Source organism: Ambystoma mexicanum, chromosome 11 (assembly GCF_040938575.1).
Source record: "Ambystoma mexicanum isolate Mex_15411 chromosome 11, UKY_AmexF1_1, whole genome shotgun sequence".
Classification (NCBI taxonomy): domain Eukaryota; kingdom Metazoa; phylum Chordata; class Amphibia; order Caudata; family Ambystomatidae; genus Ambystoma; species Ambystoma mexicanum.
The window spans coordinates 79844432-79865689 of NC_090934.1; the positions used below are offsets into that span (position 1 = coordinate 79844432).

General features: G+C 45.5%; 1 protein-coding gene across 7 annotated transcripts in view; it reads right to left on the reverse strand.

Annotated features, from left to right (window-relative positions):
• Window positions 1-21258, reverse strand: part of DLGAP3 (DLG associated protein 3) — a 1860282-nt gene that overhangs the window by 1663378 nt on the left and 175646 nt on the right. The gene's annotated exons all lie outside the window — the stretch shown is intronic.

The following is a 21258-nucleotide window of genomic DNA, read 5'->3' on the forward strand; positions in this document are numbered from 1 at the left end:
CAACACAAAGGCCCCCACTGATAATGCTACCTTGTGTCCTCTCCTAAACAAATGCAGTATTCATGGTACACATTGCTGCTTATTAATAACTTCATTTTGGAAGCAAATGTTAGCTCACACTGTGAAAGAGTGTGTGAGTGTGTGCATGTGTCCAGGGGCATGCCCACAAATGCTTTTGGCGATGTCTCCTAGGAGTGGCCATAGACAGTACTTTAGGTGGCATGTGAAGTCAACAGGGGCTTCTATTAGGTGTTTGCAAAAGAGAGATGTAACTTAACGATTGGTCGGTGGCCTAGGCAAGGGCCGCTTGCCCCAAATAATACATCGTGAGACCCTGGAAACATGTATGTTGGGTTGCTCTTGATTATCTCAGGTTGTCTTGTTTGCATTCAGTCTGCATTCTCATACAATAACCTTTAACATCCAAGCCAGTAACCACTGCTCTAAACAGAACACTGCACCATCCATCAGCACCAGAAACAAGGGACATAACAAGTGAGAAACTGCTCCCTTTAATCCTACCCATACTAAACAACGCCTCAGTGTTGTGCATGGACCCCACAGTCCTTGTCGATACCAACAATCAAACGATGCTTAAAGCCATGAATACCATTGCCCCAATTAAACTGCGGAAACAAAACCTTGCGCACACCTTAACTCGTGGTTCACGCCACACCTGACAGCACTACGAAAGGAAAAGAGAAATCTTGAGGCCCACTGGAAAAGCCTTCCCACAGATGCTAACAAGAACAGCCTAATCATAGCATCCATCAACTAACTACAAAGAGGCCATTTTTCAAGCCAAAAAAGACACCTATAACAAGCGTATTCTGCAAGCAGAATCAACCACCAAAGAGCTCTTTAAGATACTTAAAGAACTAGAATCACCAGCAGTCCTACCTGACACCTGTAACAATGACAGTACTTGGTGCTACAATATACAAAAAGCGCTCCTCGACAAAATCTCCACTCTACAAACTAAAATGAATGCCAAAAAATGCAGTTTACTGACTGACTCGCAGTACAGCACTCCCACGGACAAAACCCTACCGCCTTCACACTCCCTTAAACCATTTAGCTTCACGCCACTTTCCATTAAAGAGGTTGAAAACATCATCAGTAGACTTAAACCATCCAATCGCCAAGGCGACATGTGCCCAGCCCCCATCATTAAGGAGGCTACCCACGAATTAGCACCGTTCATCACCGCCCTCATAAACTCTTCATTCAACACAGGCATCGTCCCCGACAACCTTAAGGATGCTTGGGTCATCCCCCTACTCAAAAAAATGTCTTTAGACCCCAGTAACCCTTCCAACTATAGGCATATCACCACCGTCCCCTTTTTACTTAAAATCCTGGACCGAGTTGCCTATCTATAGATCCAGGATTACCTAGACTACAATAAACTCCTCGGCCTAAGACAATCTGGCTTCCGACTGAGGCATGGAACAGAAACTGCCCTTATCGATTTAAACACTCAAATTAAAGACCTGAAAGATAACGGTAAACTGGCTCTCTTACTATTGCTAGACTTATCGGCAGCATTTGATCTGGTTAACCATCAAATTCTCTGCCATCACCTTAAATCTGCAGCCCATTTCTCTGACGAAGCCACTACATGGATCAGATCCTTTCTGGCAAACAGATCCATGAGGGTCTTCTCCCTGTCAGCCTCCGCTGAACCCTCGCCAGTCCTGGGCGGGGTCCTTCAGGGATCTTGCGTTTCTCCTACACTCTGTAACGTGTTCACGAAGCCACTCTTCGATATTCTTGACTATTTGGGTGTCACCTATACTAATTACGCAGATGACACCCAAATTCTCATTCCTATCACTGGTGGCCACTGTGCTGACACTTAAGCCCTAAACAATGTCTATCAGGTCATCCAGGCTTGATGGCACAGGCTCTGTCTCAACGACAAGAAGACAGAGTTACTCATCCTAGGTTCCCATTACAGACTCAATAGATTGGATCCAGCCTTCAAATCCTTCCTCATTGATGGCAATACTATCAAGGTATCTAATGACACAAAAACTCTAGGCATTTACCTTGATTCTACCTTGGCTCTCACCAGACAAACTAATGCCATAATCTCGTCATCAGCCTACACCTGCAAACTTATTACAGCATGTCGACCATTCCTTACCACTTCCAACTGCACCATCCTTTCCAGAACCCTCATTATGTCTAAACTTGACTATTGTAATGCCCTATATCTTGGGACTAGTCAAAGGAACGTTAGCAAGTTACAGGTAACCCAGAACAATGCCATCAGGGCAGCATTAAACATTCCAAGGAACCAGCATATCTCTGACACTAGACGCAGCCTACACTGGCTCACGGTCTCCCAAAGAATCTTCCTCAAAACTCTAGCACTCACGCATAAATGCCTGGCCAACCAGGCCCCAGAGTATCTGGCGAACCCTTTATTACCCCACACCTCCATCCGCCCACAGAGATCAGCCCAGGCACACTGTCTCTCACTGCCGAGGTTCAAGCTTCAGAAAGCAGGGGGGTCCAGTGTCCCGGTTCTCGCCACTAAATTGTGGAATTCACTTCCCAATCCACTCAGATCTGAACCTTCCTTCACTCATTCAAGAATAAAGCCAAAATGTGGCTCTTAGAGCAGGATTCGCAAAGCCTCCACCTGTCCCACGGATCGGAATAACCTACACTGCTTTCCGATGCCCGACCTGCCGTGTCGGCTTTGCCGACTTGACCATCACATTGGAATTATCTTGTAAATATCTTGTAAGTTTATTGTAATATGTACTGTTTGTTTCCTGCATAACTTTGTCTCTGTAACCTGTAACCTCAAGAAATGCACCCAGATGCCTTTGGGCAAGGCTTGCTATATAAATAAATAAAATACAAATACAATTTCTGTAAATACACCTTTCTTGAGCTCAGTCTGCAAATACATAACTGTCTGTATATATATCACCTTCTCACTCGGTTAATAAAGAATTCATTGAGTGAGTAGATCACAGTTTTGTGAATACATCACCCAGGCCTAGAATCGGGGCCAGCTTAATACCCCTCCTTAAGTGGCAATTTAAGGTTTCAGCTCCCCTCTGGCTGCCTTCCTTTGTTCTGATGTTCATTACTTTATTTAATATTTTGCCACAGAATGTAGTCCCACGGTGGGGCTGATACAATGCACATCTTCTCTAAAGGGCTCCAGGTGTACACAAACTAAAGGCTGTGTCACTTTAATGCGCATTTGTTGGCCACAGACAGACCACACTAAAAGTGTTAACCTAGAACAGATATGTGTCACCCTGCGTTCAGCTCTTTAGTGTGGGGCAGGGACGGTGGTCAGTAATTTTTTAGAAAAAAAAATGTCGAATGACAATTTTTTTGAAAAAATAATGTCGAAAAAAAATGTCGAATTCCGTTTTTTATAATTATATATTTATTTTGAGGTCCGGGAGTAAAAGAAAATGGGTAAAACAATTTTTTTTTTTAAAAAAAGGCCCATTTCGAATAAAAAACGTATTTATAAAAAATAAAAATAAAAATCGACATTTTTTTTTCGACATTATTTATTCGAAAAAATGACTTTCGACATTTTTGTATTCGAAAAAATAACTATAAACCGGCAGGGACTATGCTTTCAGAATAAGGAAGTTCAAGGTGCGATCATATCGTGCACTCTGAATGATAAACTCAGGCAAATCGCCCACTGGAGTTTGAATTAGGAAGCATCTCCATTGTAATCTGTGCAGGGGAGGGGACTGCACCAAACATCATTTTGAAATGGACCCCTATGCATCTTCAGCCTTCAGATGAGAAAGGCGGGGGGCGGGCGGGCGACAAGCGTTACCTATGTTTTGTACTCCCTCTGTCTAACCTTCCTAGTCTTGTTGCGCCTAGAAACACTTGTGTTCAGGCACGTTATAAATGACTAATCATATCACATGTAAGGTTCTGGCTGCTTTGCAAGCAAAAATGTATTTGGGGAACATAAGATTGACCAATAATATATATATTTGACAAATAAGTATGTGGCAGGGATTCACGTAGGCATCCCTTCTGAACCCATACCACACTCTTACAGTCAAATGTTTGGAAACCATGAGTCAAATATACTCATTCCAGCCTCAGACTTTGAGTGTGAGGTGCTAGCTGTCACGCCATGGGTGCAAAAACAGCTTCCGATTTTTCTGCCAGTGTTCATTTCACAGAGCGCGAGTCTCCTCTCTGTGCATTTTGAGGCTCTCCTGCCTCACGCTCAGGAAAAACTGTACCAGGTGCTTGTTTTTGGAAGACAGAGAGAGTCCCTGCTCAAGAACAGTTTTTGGAGACTAAGCCCCGGCCCTCTTAAAGCCCTGATTGTGGGCAGGCATAGCAAAAGATGGATGCTCCTCCAACCCATGCAGTGCACACTGAGTCACCAAAAAGATCAAAGCACCTGCTGTCTTTTTCCAGGAACTCAGCTTGCCCCTGTTGCACCCTCGCGCGGGGCAAACCCCCAGGGACTAATTCCACTTCCCATTTTTCAGCAATCATTTCGGAACGTGTTTTATTGTCTCCACTGTATGTATCTGCGCATTCATTTGCCAGGGAATTAACCAGGCACAATGTGCTCTTTCCATGTGGCCCCCATTGATATTTCAGGAGGGCCCCCCACACCAAGTTGAGCAAATTGGTGACCGTGTGCAGGGGACTCTTTGGGAATAACCATGCGTGTCGAACTTGTCCTGGCTTCAAACCTCTTTGCCACCTGGGCCCAGAGTGTAAACCTGAACTCTTGATGTGATAAATCCAACATTCAAAGAACAGTGGAAAGTTGCCTAGAGGCCTAGGTCAATGTCTACATTCGAGAATGATGGACAGCATTCTCGCCTAATGCAATCCAATACACTATGCTACAATAAAGAATTTCCTTACACCAGTCCCGCTACCTGTACCGGCATCAGGTAACCTCAGTGTGTAGTCTGTTAACTGTAACCTTGCACTATGCAAGTTGAATGCTTTCACCTGCTGTAACTAGAATGCAACCTAAGACTTCTACTGCAACCACTATGCGTAAGTAAACCATCGCCTAGATGCCTCCGGGCTAAGCGTGCTTAACAAATGTCTAAATAAATAAATAAATGCATACAATAAATACAATCACACATTCCAACACACTTCAAAGAGATATCTAATGCAACATTATACTATAAGATGACATACAATAATGTAATCAAATACAAGTCAAACGAATATAATATATAATACGATATAAAGAGATTATATTCTATTAAAATATAATATACCGAATAAATAATTCTTTAGTAATATATGTAATGTGTAATTCTGCTACTAAAGCGCTATCGACTTAAACCAATACTCTTGTCTGTTCACTTTCTGCGTCTCTTCAGTCCATGTTTTTTCCGCCGATGGAAGAAGCCAGGGGAGTTTCTTGTTACAATTTAGCAAGCAAAACTCCCATTGTTTCAAACAGTGGCAATCGATTCGTAGCGTTTGTTTTTCGCTTGTATTGTCCTTTTTTTTTTATCGTGCCGACATCTTTTTTATTGAGTTGTTACAAAATCACACTCGTGTAAGTGCAAAGCATTGCAGTGCCTCCAAAATGCCAATGGATTACAATCAATGATAATGGATTTCAGCCTCAGGCGGACAGGCTAATTCCTGCTAAGTGAAGCGCTAGTAATCCAATGTTCCGAAACTATAGATGTGCAATCTGGCATGACCTTTGAACTCCTACTCTTGTGTGTGCACAGGAGTTATGCCAAAGCTTAAACACCACTGACGCTCACTTGTCAAGGACCCCATTTTTCTATATCAAGTCACGGCCTGACCATTTGTTCTTCCCCCATATGTTGTAGAGTTTTGAAAGATAATTATGCAAATGTTTCAGCTATTCATCAAGTTATAATAAAATGCCCTGTGAAAGCTTAAAGAGAAGCTGAAGCGGGTCCATCGAGTCCCCTTAGTTCATGTACGTCTCGCGGTATCTAGGACTTCAGATGCAACAACATGGCATCCAGATGCCCTTGACACCTTTGAAATAGGACAGTCACCCCGGAACCTCACCGATTGTCCTCCGATACTATTGCTTGTTGTACAGAGGGAATCTTTCCATAGAAGCAGTGAACATGTCACTATGCATTTCCTCCAATGTTTTCAAATGTCTTTATATAGGATGTCGAGCCACTGACCGGCTGGAAACCTGCCCTTTAATCTTCAGCATCTCAGATAATGCTCAGCGACATACTTTAGTAGCTGGATGGTCATGTATATTTAAACCATGTTCAATGTGATCTTGATATATGTGTTTCGGTATAAAACTCTTCATAAATTGGCCTTCCCCAGGACACGTTTGCAAATGCAGCATATTTAAGCCTAGTAAACAAGTTGTACAGCTGTCCTTAAAAGCAATCATCGAAAGTTGGATTTTAATTGAATTGGGTGTATCCTAGTATGAGTTGGCTTTGTAGCTTTCCAAAAACACGTGAACAGCTTTTCAACATATGAAACTATCTGTGGTTTTCAACCATCTCCCTTGACGACAACAACAAGTGGATATGACTGAGGATGGGATGTTATTTCCCTTATTGACATATCCATTATAGCTCAGTGACATCCATGATGTAGGAACTATAGAATGGTAACAGTAGTTCTGGCCACAGCAGAATTCATCAAAGTGAATTTTGTTGAATGTTTTACAATGTATTCGGCCAACAGTATATGTGTGGGGTGGGGTTAGGATAATAATTTAAGTAGGGAGTTCAGGGTTTGGCCGGGACCCCTGAAAATATGTTTGAAACAATCAACCATTAAAAAAACACAATTCTATGAAATCTACTTCAATAAAATAATTCGATGAAATCACACAGAACCCTATGGAATATCAATCAACACAAAATAAACTCACAACCAACACAACAGTGATAGAATTCTCTTCGGTCAAACTGTTGGCGTATGGCTTCTATGTTATAATTCCTGTCAATGTTGATTCTGCACAAGTACAAGTCATGTTTTAAATATGTGTGTACAAACATGGAACATATTAAGTTAAAGTGCAATGATATACTGTCTGACAAGCTAACTTAATAAATACTTTGTTCTGATGAAATATTGCCAATAAATATTGAAGGCATGTTCCTCTAACAACCACCAGTTGAGTAATGAAAATTGTGCAGGCAACCCAAAATAATAACTCTACTGCCAAGAATGCACATGTGTACTGTCACTATGGTTACCGCCACAGGATTGGTATCATTACATGCATTACATATTTGTAAATGTGGTTAGACCAACATCACAAAAACCTTTACGAATGTGTCTGTTTCTATGGTCAGTTCCACGCCGAAAGGCAAGGACCGGTCATGCTTCCGAAAGTGTTACACATCTGGTATGTGCCACCTTGTGTCATCAGGTGAAAAGAGGAGCACGCACTGAAACTATCGGTCAGTGAATTGGTCGCACTTTCAGTGCAAAACACTTTCATCGGCATCAAGCCCTGAGTGGTCGAGCAGGCAGCAGCGCACCTTTTTGTAAGATATCTCAGAGAGTTAAGCACGCAATGTAGATATTTTTTGGCAAACCTGCCGTCACAGGTGTGAATTCTTTTAGGACTGTCTTAGTCCTTTACCCTGCAGAGTGCGATACATTGGACAGTAATAACAGCAATTCTAACAGTTCTTAAAAGTGAGAAAGATCAAGGGCTATATAAAAACTAAAATGTGGTTATTTCTATAATTAACATAGCAGTATCTTTCCATTTGTTGATCATTGAATTAACAAAACACCTTTTTAAACCTTCTTTTTTTTAAATATCTAGCAATCTGCTATTCTGTACTTAGATTTCACAATCATTGAGTACAACAGCGTTAAATGATGGAAGAGCATATCATGCAAGTCAACAAGGCCTCGGAGAGCGAAAAAGCTCTCTGCTAAGAGATGCTAAAAATCTGCCATTTGTTCAAGAACCGGTTCAGGAAGGTCTGGAGAAAGACAGTCCGCCTATCAAGCTGCCCACGTCCACTTCCAAGGGCATTGGGGACCAGGCCCTCTTATGTTCTGACACTGTGGAGGAGCCATCTTGAAGCCCAGCAGACCTTCACTGCATGGACAATATTTGGTCAAGATTTCAACCTTACAGTAAACGATGCAGAGTGGGTGGTTTTATGGTTGTATGGTGGCGTGGTCTGTGCAGCCGCTACCAGAGACTACACTATGCCCACATTTACTAGTGTTCCTCATGGCAAAGAACGTCTGTTTTAGATTTTGGTCAGAGAGCACCATTACTCAATCCCAATGGCCGACACCTTGTACGTTTCAAAAGAAACCGCTTCAAAACAAATTACCGGGGAGCCATGCCCGTGATCACCACAGATCCAACTCATGATTCAAATATCTTGATCACGGCACAGATGCCATAGGTTGAAACCAGTATGCAGATAATCTACTCCTAAAACTTCTGGAAGCAAATCAAATTTCTCTCATGCAAGCTCCACTGACAACTGCTTGGAGTTCTCTGAAATAAGTACCTGGGCGGAGTAAAGCCATAACCATATATGTGCCTTTATCAGATGTCCGAGAGAATCATTGCGATTAGTCACATCATTACTTCTATAGCTCAATTGCAACGGAAGTCCCAACCAAGTTTACCTTGGCTGTTGAAAATCCACTCAAGTGATCAAACTTACATGGATCATTTTCCAAATCAGAATTGGTAGCTGACACAGAAGAGCTGTTCACCAAAGATCCCTTGGACTCTTTTGATGTCGCGCGATTCTCTGGCTACTTGTCCAAGGTTTTTAATGACCGGATAGAGATGTCTCCAGAAGACCCAAGCACAGCAACATACGCACCAAAGAAGTCCTCCTGGGAATAACCGGGCTAAGGCTCATGTCTGGAGCAGATTCTAATTCTTTGATTTTACAAAATGCCCCAGAAGAGCCAAAGAGCTATAATGGGGCATCTCTATGGGGCTCCATTGCACCCGTTTCTTCTTGCCAGAACCTTGTCCTCGGGTGCCAAAGGGAGGGACATTTGGAGGGGATTGAAACGTATCTTTTATAAAAATCCAAGCAAGAGTCTTACAGTACTAGAAGGTGTCTCCCACAGACCAGTTTGCTATAATGTTCTGGTTTGAGCAATTATAAACAGATGGATACATTCTCAAGAAGAAAGCCTGCTCCTGGACGCACTTACACTCACTGTAGGAGTGTAAATTACCCCTGAGTAAATTGAACCTGAATCCTCAACAGGACATTCATATTTATTACGTGTCACTTAAAAAGTGCTACACCCTCAAAAGGGCCAGAGAACCATAATACAAAATGTTGCTTAAGTATATTTCCCCCAAAACGTTTTGCAGGTAATTTCATTATTGCCAGCTCTTCTGGAGGAAGTCCTTGACATACCGGACACTTATGGACACTTATCTTTGAACTCGCCCGTAATAGGTTACTACAGGAGATCGCTAAAATCACATACCTACTCCAATGCATTTCCCACCAGAAGATGAAGGGACAGTGTCATTAAAACCAGCTTTCTTGGGAAGCGACAAAATCGCCACACATGCCTTCTCTTATGCCACACATTTTCCCCTTACAAACTACATGTGACCCCTGCAATATGGGGTGACATGCCCTGAGGTGAATGCCACCTACAGACGTATGTAGGTCTGCAGTCAATCTGGGGGTGGAGGGGTCAATTCATACGAGAGGTATGCTGCAAGGCTCTGTGTGTGTGTGGGCGTGTACGCACGTGTGTGTGTGTGCACCCGCACGTGTGCATGGGTGTGTGTGAGCGCGTATGCGTGCATGTGTGGGCATGTTTTTCTATGTGAGATTTGGGGAGCATGGCATTCAGGGATGGGTTACAAAGTTTATTTTGTGCTGCAAAATTGACTTTGCACTGACTTTGCACTGCAAAAATAACCTTTGCACAGTTCCATGAATCAGGGTTTGTGTCGGCAGTGCAAAGTCACTTTAAACCGTGCAAACAATTCCGTGAATCGGGCCCATAGAGTGAGACAGAGATGCAAACAGAGCAAGACAGAGTGAAAGAGAGTGCAGGAAGTTAGAGAGCTAGAGAGCACTAGGTTGGCATATGTTTTGCGGGGTGCTGCTAGTTACGGTCACTGGGGGTTGGTGTTGGGGTACAAGAACACTGCCCCTTTTGTTTCATGAAAAGATGTACATTTAGATTCAAACTCTAAGCTTACATCTTTCACCTAATCCATGCACAGCCAGGCAGGGCAGGCATACATTCCGAGCTGCCACTGAATATTGGTACGTCACCCACTGCATACGTTATCTCCTTCGACAATGAAGCCCAGAGGGCTCCATGCAGAAGCCAGAGGGTGTTCTACTGTGAGGTCACTGGGGCGCACAAAGTCTCACCCTGCCAACTCTCATTTATGCACAGTGTGGGAAGAGCTGACTGACAGGAGTCATGGACTGACAGGAGCCACAGTCATGCACAGGTGTGGGGAAGCCAATTTGAGTCTGCGTGTGACAGCGGGGATCTTAGGCGACGCGAGTAATTAAGTGTGAACGCACTTGTATGGATGAATCCACGTGTATGTATGTACATATGCATGTGTGCCTGCGAGTGTGCGTGTGTTCATCATTTGTGTGTGAATGTGCATGCCTGTGAATGAGGTCAGGGGTATGTATGTGCTTGCGGGGGCAAGCGAAGTGTGCATGTGTGTGTGTCTATGCGTGTGTTGGTAGAGGCGATGATTGTGGTGGGGTTGAGTAAATGAGGTGCCAGTAGTGATATTTACCACTTACCGCATGGCATGGACATGTGTTCTCATGGTACTGTGGCATCAGTGAATTATGGACAAAACCAACATTACTGAGGTGCAGGGCCATTTTAAGCACTTTTGGGGCCCTGGGCACGGGCATCTTTGGAGCCCCCTCCACCAAACCAAAGGAATTACGTGATCAAGAATATCTGCCCTGCCCCCTCTGACCTACCAACCCTCCCCCCTCTGCGATCACAACCCATAGGCTCATATGCTGCCTTACAACATTAAAAATAAGCATGTTTACACCCTTTAAGTATTCTTACCCTCTTCATTCTTGCTCCAATCAGAATGATAAACAAGTACCATTTGAAGGCCAACATTATCAGTCTACGAAGAGGTTACTGCTGTTCTAGCATAGATACAGGAGACTTTTTATCAATAACATACAGGAAGGTATGCAGCCTGTAGTATTAATGCAGGACTGTATGTAAAAGGTATATGTAACGCAGAATAGACAGAGAACTCACATTTGCTCCCTCACAGAATGCAAACGTGCTCAAGCATGGAGAGAGTAGACCAATTGGGAGGAAAGAGAAAGCTACACGTACCATAGCATGGATAGGATGTAGATTAGAAGCTACCAGGACGGTGTCAGTATGCAGACAGACTGATATTATAAGTGGGCCATGGTTTTCAAATAGGTTTGCCATTAGAGATCAAAAGAATAAGTGCCTGTGGCGTGCAATATATCAATGCACACTATTATAGCGGAAGCAACACTATAGCCAGTGACACCATGAGTGAGGCTGTTTTGAAGATCATTCCCTCAGAAGGAAATCACTCTGAAGGGCTGACCATTTTGAAAGGTTTAGGGACTGGCAGTGTCGAGAGGCTAGGCAATACAAGATTAAATTAGATGCCGAGCATACACTCACTGGTTAAGGGGTGAATCTGGGATTTGTGCCAACTCTGCAATTTCTGCATTTGAACACTTTCATTACCAGTTCTTACCATGAACTAAAATAATCTCTTTTTATAAACCTGACTTGGAAAGTACACCAATCACATTACCAAACATGACCATTTTTTAAAACAAAATATTATAGAAGGGTGTAACACAGAATGATTCTAGCTTCACTCTCTCCATCATCAAGAGACACATGTAAGTACCAGCATACCAATCACTGTAATTTAATAGATGTAATCTGGGTTTGTCTTTTGTATTTCAAAGCTTTACATACTTCCAAAACACTGGCTTGTGAAAATGTCATTTATAAACGTGCAGAAAAACCTTTGACTTTTACAAAAATGCAAAGGTTTTTTTGTGTCAAACGCGCAGAATTTAAAATATGCTTGCCAGAGTCCCGTACCATCTGGTCCGCCCCGTTCTGTCTACCACCCCATCCAGTCCAATGGCCTACATAAAAAGAAAGATCAGGTAATGGGCTAAACGGTGCCACCAGCATGAGAGAAAGCATACTTCACAGAAGACAGCACAGTAATGTACGAGATATTAGATGATTTGACCAGGATCACTGTATTGTCTGCTGGCAAAGCCAGGATATAAGCATGAATGTTTTGGTTCCAAATATGGAAACTTATTCATCTCTTGGACTAACAGTTTATGCTCATCATTGGAGGCGATTGCCTAGGTTTTACAACACCCCATCTGAACAAACCAATTTCTAGACCTACAGCAACAGGATGACATGTTTGTTTTTATTGCAACCCCTATCTGGTGCAGGTACATTGCTGATCATAGCACCTGTTGTGTTGCAAGACCAAGTACATATGCAGACAGGTTTATAGATTTCAGACATAGGAAAGGCTCAGTCAGCCTTACAGGAATGTGCTATTCTAATCTTGCATAGGAACACATATCTCTGTAATGAATGCGTAACACACTGAGCTAACTTCTGAATCATTGTGGCACTCAATTTACCAATATGCATTTCCAATTTGGCTATTGAACATGAACAACATAATTCCCACAGGAAGGAAAGAATGCTACAGGAGTTGTGCCGCAAGGAACACACGCACTATATATATACTACAGTGAACATAGAAAGCATTACATGATGAATTGATCGAGGCAGAATGTACTTGCCAAAACAGAGGCAATAGGTTTAGAGCCTCAGCAGCACCCCATAAAATATCCTGACGTGTTCTATTTAAGTCTATTGAACAAAGGAATCTTACTTCTTTAGATCAGGCAGCCTTGTGAGGCCCCCTCCAATGCAGGGTCCCTGGGCAAGTGCCTCTTTTGCCCTCCCATAAAAACGTCTCTGCTGAGGTGTTCATACATTGGACTACTGCTATATATTGGTACAGCAAACCTGCATCTGTTTCGTTCCTCTGGCATTATTACTAGATTATGGGCAACGCCAATATGAGTATGTTTATAGGTGGGGTTACTGGCAACAGATTGGTGCAGCCAGCATGGATATGTTTCCTACAGTGGCACTACTGCATTGTGGGAAAAGCAAACATGAGTGTGCCCTTCATTGGGAATACTGTTGGATGTTTTTGCAGCCAGCCTGGGCATGATGTCTTACAAGGGCATTAGAGCATTATGGGCAAAGCCAACATGAGCACATTCTTAATGGGTTTGCTGACACTTCCAGCATTGACATGTTTTGTTACACTGGCGTTAGTGCATTATGGACAAAGTGAACATGAGTGTTGTCTTACATCAGAATACTGATAGTGCAGCCAGCATGATCCTGTCTTCTTACAGTGGAATTACGAGCATTAAGTGCAAAGCAAGCATGGCAGCATTCTTCTGTGGCATTACTGGCATATATTGGCACAGTCAGTATGAACATGTCTTCTTACACTGGCAGAATGCTAGCATAAACTGGGGGAAAGACAAGCAAATGTGTTGGAAAATGCTCATGTGTATTTTTGGTGACCTAGACAAAACAAAAGGTGATGGCTGGGAGGTTTAGAATTCATCTTAAACCTCAGGCATCGCTCTGGGCAACCCTCTAGACCATCGTTCTTCGCCTGCCAAGCCCCTACAGATAGGGGAAGGAACGTATGCAAATCAGGCTTGGTCCCACCCCCAAAGGGGCTGTCCAGCCCAAACTGCTAGGTCACATCCCTTCGGCACGAGACCACAAGCGTCCCTAGACCTGTTTCAGCCTTGTTCGGCCTCATCAGTGAGGAGTAGCTTGAGCATCTAGGCTCAGCAGGCACGGGACCCACGTCTGGGAATACCCGTCCCACATGGGTGACCTGGCATCTACTGATATTGTCATGTATTACCCTACAAAATAGATTGTACGTTTTACAGAGAATACCCAATATGTCACAAAAACGCTATTTAACCCATCATTTAACAACATGTATGACCTGCCAGTGGAAAATATTCACCAGCCGCCACTGGTTACAGATAAATGTCTACCCGTAACCCCCCATTCAGCCGTCCACTGTAACGTCAAAATGCCTCATAATTTGAAAAAATAACATCTTCTCATGAAACAAATTGCTTTTAGCTAAATCGACCACTCATGATCTCTATGCAGGATGATCTGCACTTCTATGGAGGATGTTCGGTTCCAGTGCACCCAATCCGGCACCTTCCGCCAGTCTGGAAGCATACTGCAATTTGCATGAGTACTTCCATGGTCCTTCTATGTCCGTCTTTGGTGCCACAGATAAAACCCGCTCCAAGCTCTGCAAGGAAGTCTGGGCTGCATGTTTTGCTGTAGGCTGTAGACACTACCTCGCTGTGCCACACAGTGGGTAGTTCTGGGCAACAACGCAGGCACCAGGCGAGGCCTGGTAACCTGTGCCCCATGGTAGCCAGGCAGGGGAGAGGTGGAGCAGAAGCCCAACAAATGTTCCCCCTCTCCCCCACCAAACTATAAAGGCGACGCGCAGTCGCCGAACCGGGAAACACGGAGGGAGGGGCAAGGTGTTAATCAACACCTTGCCTTCCGCCCACAGGGATGCAAGCAACAGTACCCGCAAAAACAGGAAGTAGGCAGGGAGCAGTTAGGCACCATAAGGTGCAATTTATTGTCGGCACCAGCCGGCCAGGTGGCTGGCACCACAGCCCTTACGCCACCGCACAGAAGGACCCAGGGAACAGCCCCTGGGTCCTATAGAAGGAGCAGCTCTGCAGCAGAAAACAGAACCAGTTTGTGGGCCCTGCACGGGGACCCAAACCAAAGAGCACTGTGCGCTCAGTCTCTTCTTTTTCCCAGAACCCTCCTACCCTAAGAAAAAGGATGAGAAGAAAGAGAATGAAGACAGGTCACTGTACGGGGACCACACTGTCATGGGACAAGATTGGGGCACGGGCCAGAGGGGGTAACCTCGGGACCCGATTCCCAAAAGTACAGCATATTATGGTTACTGTAATTATGATTATGTTTTGTTATGACCATACCTGTGCAATAAAAACCCACAGCCTTTTATTGCCAACACGTACCCAATGTGTTTGCGTACTACCTGGGGGGAAAAAAGGATGGGGCGTATTGTCACCCAGGTCATGTTACCACTCTACCTGCATTTGGGTTTACTGGTTATAACCAGCGGCTCCCTTCTTCTATGGAGTCCGCAGGAACCTTCTTGAGCGCTCCCTGTTGGGGTTGGCTGAGAGCGGTGTCATTTCAAAGCTCTTAACACGAGTCAATGAAAAGGCATCAACCGTGACAAGGGCGGCTCAAGGTCGGTCGGGGGCTCCCTCCACATCCTCGTAAACATCTCCGGCTTCACGCGACGCAAAGACAACGCTTATGAAAATGGCCGACCCTGGGGAAACAGCCGGGAGCGGGAAAGGATTGATGGGACCTAGATTCTGAGAAAATGAAACACATGAGGTTCGGGAAGCCCCCAGGGGCCGATCACCCCAAGGAGGCAACAGCATAGACTGTCAATCACTATCGGCCTTCATTTCCAAAGGACTTTGGGGCGCTTGAATTTGGACAAATCACATCCAGAGACTATGTTATTATAGTTTGTGAATGTACGCATCGCTAAGTCGGAACTGTATCAAGTGAGCACTACAAGAGCGATGCTTGGGACGCCCAATGGACACCACTAATGCATTTAGACAAATTAAATAATCCAGCAGAGCAATGCAAACAGTGGCGAGATCTGTGTGTAACTGGAATGTCTTATGCTTGAATGCCAGCAGTGCCCACTCAGCCCTTCATCCTTACAATTAAGCACCATTCTGTTGGGTAATAACTTCCATTGGCACATGGAGAGTGTAAGTGAACTCCTCCCAGTCAATCAGAATGTTTAGAGTGAATTTAATAACCACTGGTATTGACTGCATTCTGAACAATCCGTCTCCAGAAGCAGACAGGAAAAACATTGATGCAATTTTCAGGCAAGAATATTTTTCAGCAAGCCACTTCTTCATTGGAAAATGCTTTCATTTTCTTATAGAGAAAGGGTTTACTTTTACATGACGCCCTTATGCTTGCTCCCGCTAAACCTGTTCCCCTTTAACCAATTTGCAATGTCAATGCTTAACTTATGAAGACAACCACGTCACTTAAATGCTATAAAATAAAACCACATTTAATTTACTAACTCAGTTTGTCGATTTACTCAACACACTCTTAAAGTAACTGTTTTTACTTCACCCCAGCAATGCTCACACCCATGTATTGCTAATACTTACAAATGCAGGCAACCTGCCATACCGTGCTATACATCATGGCATGACTGTTGGTAGGTTGGCGAGGTGAGTACCATTGGCAACACCCCGGTTTTTTCCATGTTCTCAGCTAGGTTTGCGCTTTTGAAATCCCAAGCATACGTACATGAAGCACCTTTCACGTGAAGTGCGTGCTGTGGCAGTTAGGCAAACATGCAAGGCATGTTCACGTTGGCAGGTGGAGAATCGCTGCGTGGCGGTTAGGCTGGGGGAGAGTCAGTCACTGGTAAAGTGGCTTCTGAAAGGTTCGGGGTGGGGCAGAAGCCTCCATTGCCTCTGTGGGGTAGGGCAGATTCTAACATGCCACCCGCGGCATGGGGGTCAATCTTTCTTGCAATTCTCTTCTCGTGTCGACCGTAGCCCCAGAGCTTTCTTTCGTCGGTTATTTTTTTTGTAACCTTTTTTTTTTTTACCCGGCAAATCCTGTAAATATTTTAACGCCGGCAAAGTGGGAAAAAGGGAGGAAAAATGATTAGATATTAAACAAGGGCAGGAATGAGCGAGGGAGTTCACTGGGGGCTGCGGGAGCACTGCGTAAGGAATTCGGTGGGGCCTAGGAAGCAGCAACGAAGAGTGCGTGGGCCGCGTGATGGAGACCAGGGCCGGGGTGGAGGGGGGGGGGGGCGGAAGAATGGGAAGGGATAGGGGAACGGAGCGGTTGAAATGGTGGAATAGGAAAAGGAGATCGCAGGGGGGAGGGGGGCGGCCAGAGAGGGTGAGGGGGTGGGGGGTGGGGGAGTTGAGGGGAGAGTGGTGATGGCGAATGGGCAGGGGGATGGGAGGGAAACGAGGAGGCGCGTGTCTGGGCACACGCTCGCACTCTCGCTTGACCCGTTCATTCACGGGGTCAGGCCTCAGGAGGGAAGGAAGGGGGGTAGGGAGGAGAGAGAGAAGGAGGAAGTGAGTGTGTGGGAAAGAGAGAGAGGAAGGGAGGGAGGGTTTGTTGGATGGAAAGCGGAAAGGCGCGAGTGATGAAGGAAGGAGCGAGCGAAAAAAGGAAGGGAAGAGGGAGGAGAAGAAGGAAGGAAGAAGTGAGGAGTGGGAAAGAGAGAGGAGAAACGTAGGAAAATAAAAAAGGGACGAGGGAAGAAGGAAGGGAGTGGGAGCGGGAGCGGGAGTGAAGGATAGAGGAGGAAAGGAGGGACGAAGAGACAGGAAGGACTGGAGGAAGGGGGGAGAAAGGAAGGAAGGAAGGAGGGAGGGAGGGAAGGAAGGAAGGAAGGAAGGAAGGAAGGAAGGAAGGAAGGAAGGAAGGAAGGAAGGAAGGAAGGAAGGAAGGAAGGAAGGAAGGAAGGGAGGGAGGGAGGGAGGGAGGGAGGGAGGGAGGACAAATGGAGAAGGAACAAAAGAAGGAAGGGAAGAAGGAAGGGAGGGATGGAGGAAGGAGGGAGGAAGGGAGGTAGGGAGGAAGGAATATGTGATGTGTGGGAAAGAGAGAGGGGAGAAAGGTAGGAAAAGAAAAGGGATGGAGGGAAGAAGGAAGGGAGGGGGATGAAGGGAGGGAGAGAGGAAGGAAAGGAGGGAGCGAGGGACGGAGGAACAACTTGAGGATGGGAGGGGAGAAATGGAGGAAGGAAGGAAGGAAGGAAGGAAGGAAGGAAGGAAGGAAGGAAGGAAGGAAGGAAGGAAGGAAGGAAGGAAGGAAGGAAGGAAGGAAGAAAGAAAGAAAGAAAGAAAGGAAGGAAGGTTAGAAGGAAAGACGGAGGAAGGGAAGGAGGGAGGAAGAAAGGAAGGGATGAGAGAGGGGGAAGGAAGGAGGAAGGGAGGGAAGGAGGAAGGACGGAAGGAGGGAAGGAAGGAAGGAAGGAAGGAAGAAAGGGAGGGGGGAGTGAGGGAGGAAATGAGAGAGGGGAAGGAAGGAAGGACGGAAGGAAGGAAGCAAGGAAGGAAGGGTACGGAAGGAAGAGAGGGAATGAGGGAGGGGGAGGGAAGGAAGGACGGAAGTGAGGGAGGGAAGGAGGGAGAAGGAAGGGAGGGAGAGAGGAAGAGAGAAGGAAGGAGGGAAGGAAGGAGGGAGGAGTTGAGGGAGGAAGGACGGAAGGGGAAGGAAGGATGGAAGGAAGAGAGGGAATGAGGGAGGGGAAGGAAGGAAGGAAGGAAGGAAGGGAGGGAGGGAGGGAGGGGGGGAGGGAGGGAGGGAGGGAAAATGGAGAAGGAAGGAGCGACGGGCATGGTGAGAGTAAGCAATTGCGTAAGAGTGCGCGTGAGAGCGTGGGTGAGGGAGGCAGTGAGCGAGCATGGGATTGGGCGGGTGGGTGACTGATTTCAAGCAGACTATTGAATCGTATTCAAACACTTTGGACTATGTCTGCCGCTGGGCAAAGGCGAGGTCTCACAACAGCCCATGGCACATAATGAGCTGAAGCGGGGTTCGGAGCGTGCACCCATGATTTGGGCTGTGATTGGCCGTTCTCACTCGCGCCTTTTTAACTAGCCTGGGAAACCTGTCACTAACAACGTTCGAATGATTGAATTTGTGGCAGTTTTATAGCATCCACAGCCACCCCAAAACTTACGTGTGGAGTCCCCCATGGTTCCATTCCGTCCTGTGCCATTTTGAGTGCCCGCTGGTGTCAGTACAGTCGTTTTCCAAAGCTGCCCAGGGTTATGCCAGGGGATTGTGGCGGAAAGCATAGCAGGGCCTTGATTCCTGCTACGCCACAATCCCCTGGCATAACCCTGGGCAGCTTTGGAAAACGACTGTACTGACACCAGCGGGCACTCAAAATGGCACAGGACGGAATGGAACCATGGGGGACTCCACACGTAAATTGAGCCATGGGTGAACAATACAGGGCCCACTCAGACTCGCTATGTTCTTTCTATCAACAAAAGTGCGGCACCAATTTAGAGATGTATTGATCATGGAGTTTCCGCTTTTGATCAGCGGAGAAGAATTGGATGGGCTCTGGTGTCAATTGCAGGCGATAGAACTAGTATGACCAACAGAGCGCCACTCTCCTTATCCACCACAACAAGGCTGTTTCAGTGACTTCCTTCAGGTGAAAGCTGTGCAGACAGGAAGCATTTATTAGACTCAAGAAGTACCTGTACTTGGCTCATCGCCACCCTTTCCATGAGCTTGGAAACATGTATTATTAGGACGGGCCAGAAGTTCGAAATATTTAGGTGGACTTGGTTAAAGTTTTTATTTCTCTTTAACAAGACTGTTACGACACATTCTTAATGGACGGAAAGACATAGCGGCTGATTCATGAAATTATGGGAAGAAATCGTGCAAGGGCTTCGTGCCGAAAAGACCACTTTGCGAGCCTGCACGATTAAGAAAAGCGTGCATAATGCGTATTCATGGAATTGTTCGTGCAAAGTAACCGTATTCGCAAGTCACTGCTGGAACCCCCCCAACACGCTGACACGCAAAGCGGGAAACTTCCAGATCAGCTACCTTTGCGCTCTGCCCCAGGTGCGAAGATAGGCACCCTTCAAACAGTGCGTGAGCTCCCCCGTAAGCGGGGCTGCGACTCGAGGAGCCTGCGCGGGGTCCCTCATAATTGCATCCGGCACCCCAAAGACATGCATATGAAAAATTGTAACTAGGCAATAACTTGCAAAATGTGCATGCGGACCAACGTAAAACGTTTCTGAACCCGATACACGGCTTATGCGCACACATACGTATCATCAGAGCCCTGATTGAGCACCCACAACCCGAAATCCGATATACAATCCCACCTGTGCACTGGAAATCCTACCCGTAAGTGTACTTTTGCAAGCCTTCGGGTGGCGGATCCTATTAAGGACTTGCGTGGGCATTTCCCAGCCGAGGCTTTGCGCGATCAATTCCATGAATGCATCTCTTGCTGTGCAATACTGGGCGTGCAAGGGACTGCCTGCAGGGTATCCCTCAGAGAGCCCACTTCTTTGCAAGTTATTCCTCATTTCAGTTGTTCTGCCCCCTTCCCAGCAATCTGCTTAGGCAACGGCCACCCTCTGCTCGGAGTCTCGCGCAAGGCCCTCGACGGTTCGCACAGGCGTGCCAGGCCAGCATGAAAACCATGCAAGTTCAGGAAAAAAGTGCTGTGCATTTGATTCCACGAATCGACGAACAGAGTTGTACGGGCGGAAGTAGCCTATTTTCTGCGCAATAAATTCCACGAATCAGCCTCATAACCTGCAGGAAAACTGAGATTCATTAGGTGGGCAGTGCAGGGGGTATGTGGACTTCTGTAGACGAAGTCAGCCAAGGGCTGAGTCAGAGGTAAAGTTAGTCGACTTGTGTTTGGTAATTGACCTGCAGATGGATTCTGACGTGTTCTAGAATAAAAGTGTCCAGCTAAAATGAAAGAGGTAGGTCTGATGGAAAAAGACAGTTAGACATTGTGAATTACAATCAACACATTTATGTGTGGGGGGGGCAAAGTTGGAACATGTCCCGGGCACCCATTTTGTCAGAGAGCCTCTGTTTGCTGCCTCCTGCAAAGAGGTCTTTGCCCATTTTTTAAAAAGCATATGGAAGACGGACTAAATGTATTACTAGGAGCACTAATATTGTTACAATGAGCACTATGTGTGATTAAGATCTGTATAACGCAATGCCGCAAAACTTCAGAGAAAACAATAGGAATGAAAATACAAAGGGTTAAGAAGATAAGATACTAGAAGAAAGAAATACAATAAGGACACAGATAAAGGAGTGCCCATTGTTCCCGACCGAGATGATAACATTCAATGATCCTGTGGACAACAAAAGGTACTGGGCAAAATGGGTCTGGTGTAACCCAGAAGGAGACGGCAGTTACATAACATGGAGTTTCGATTACCATGCAAATTACTATGGACATCTTGGAGAAATAACAAAGATATGGCTACCAAAAGCAACAGCGACTAGGTTTGGTTC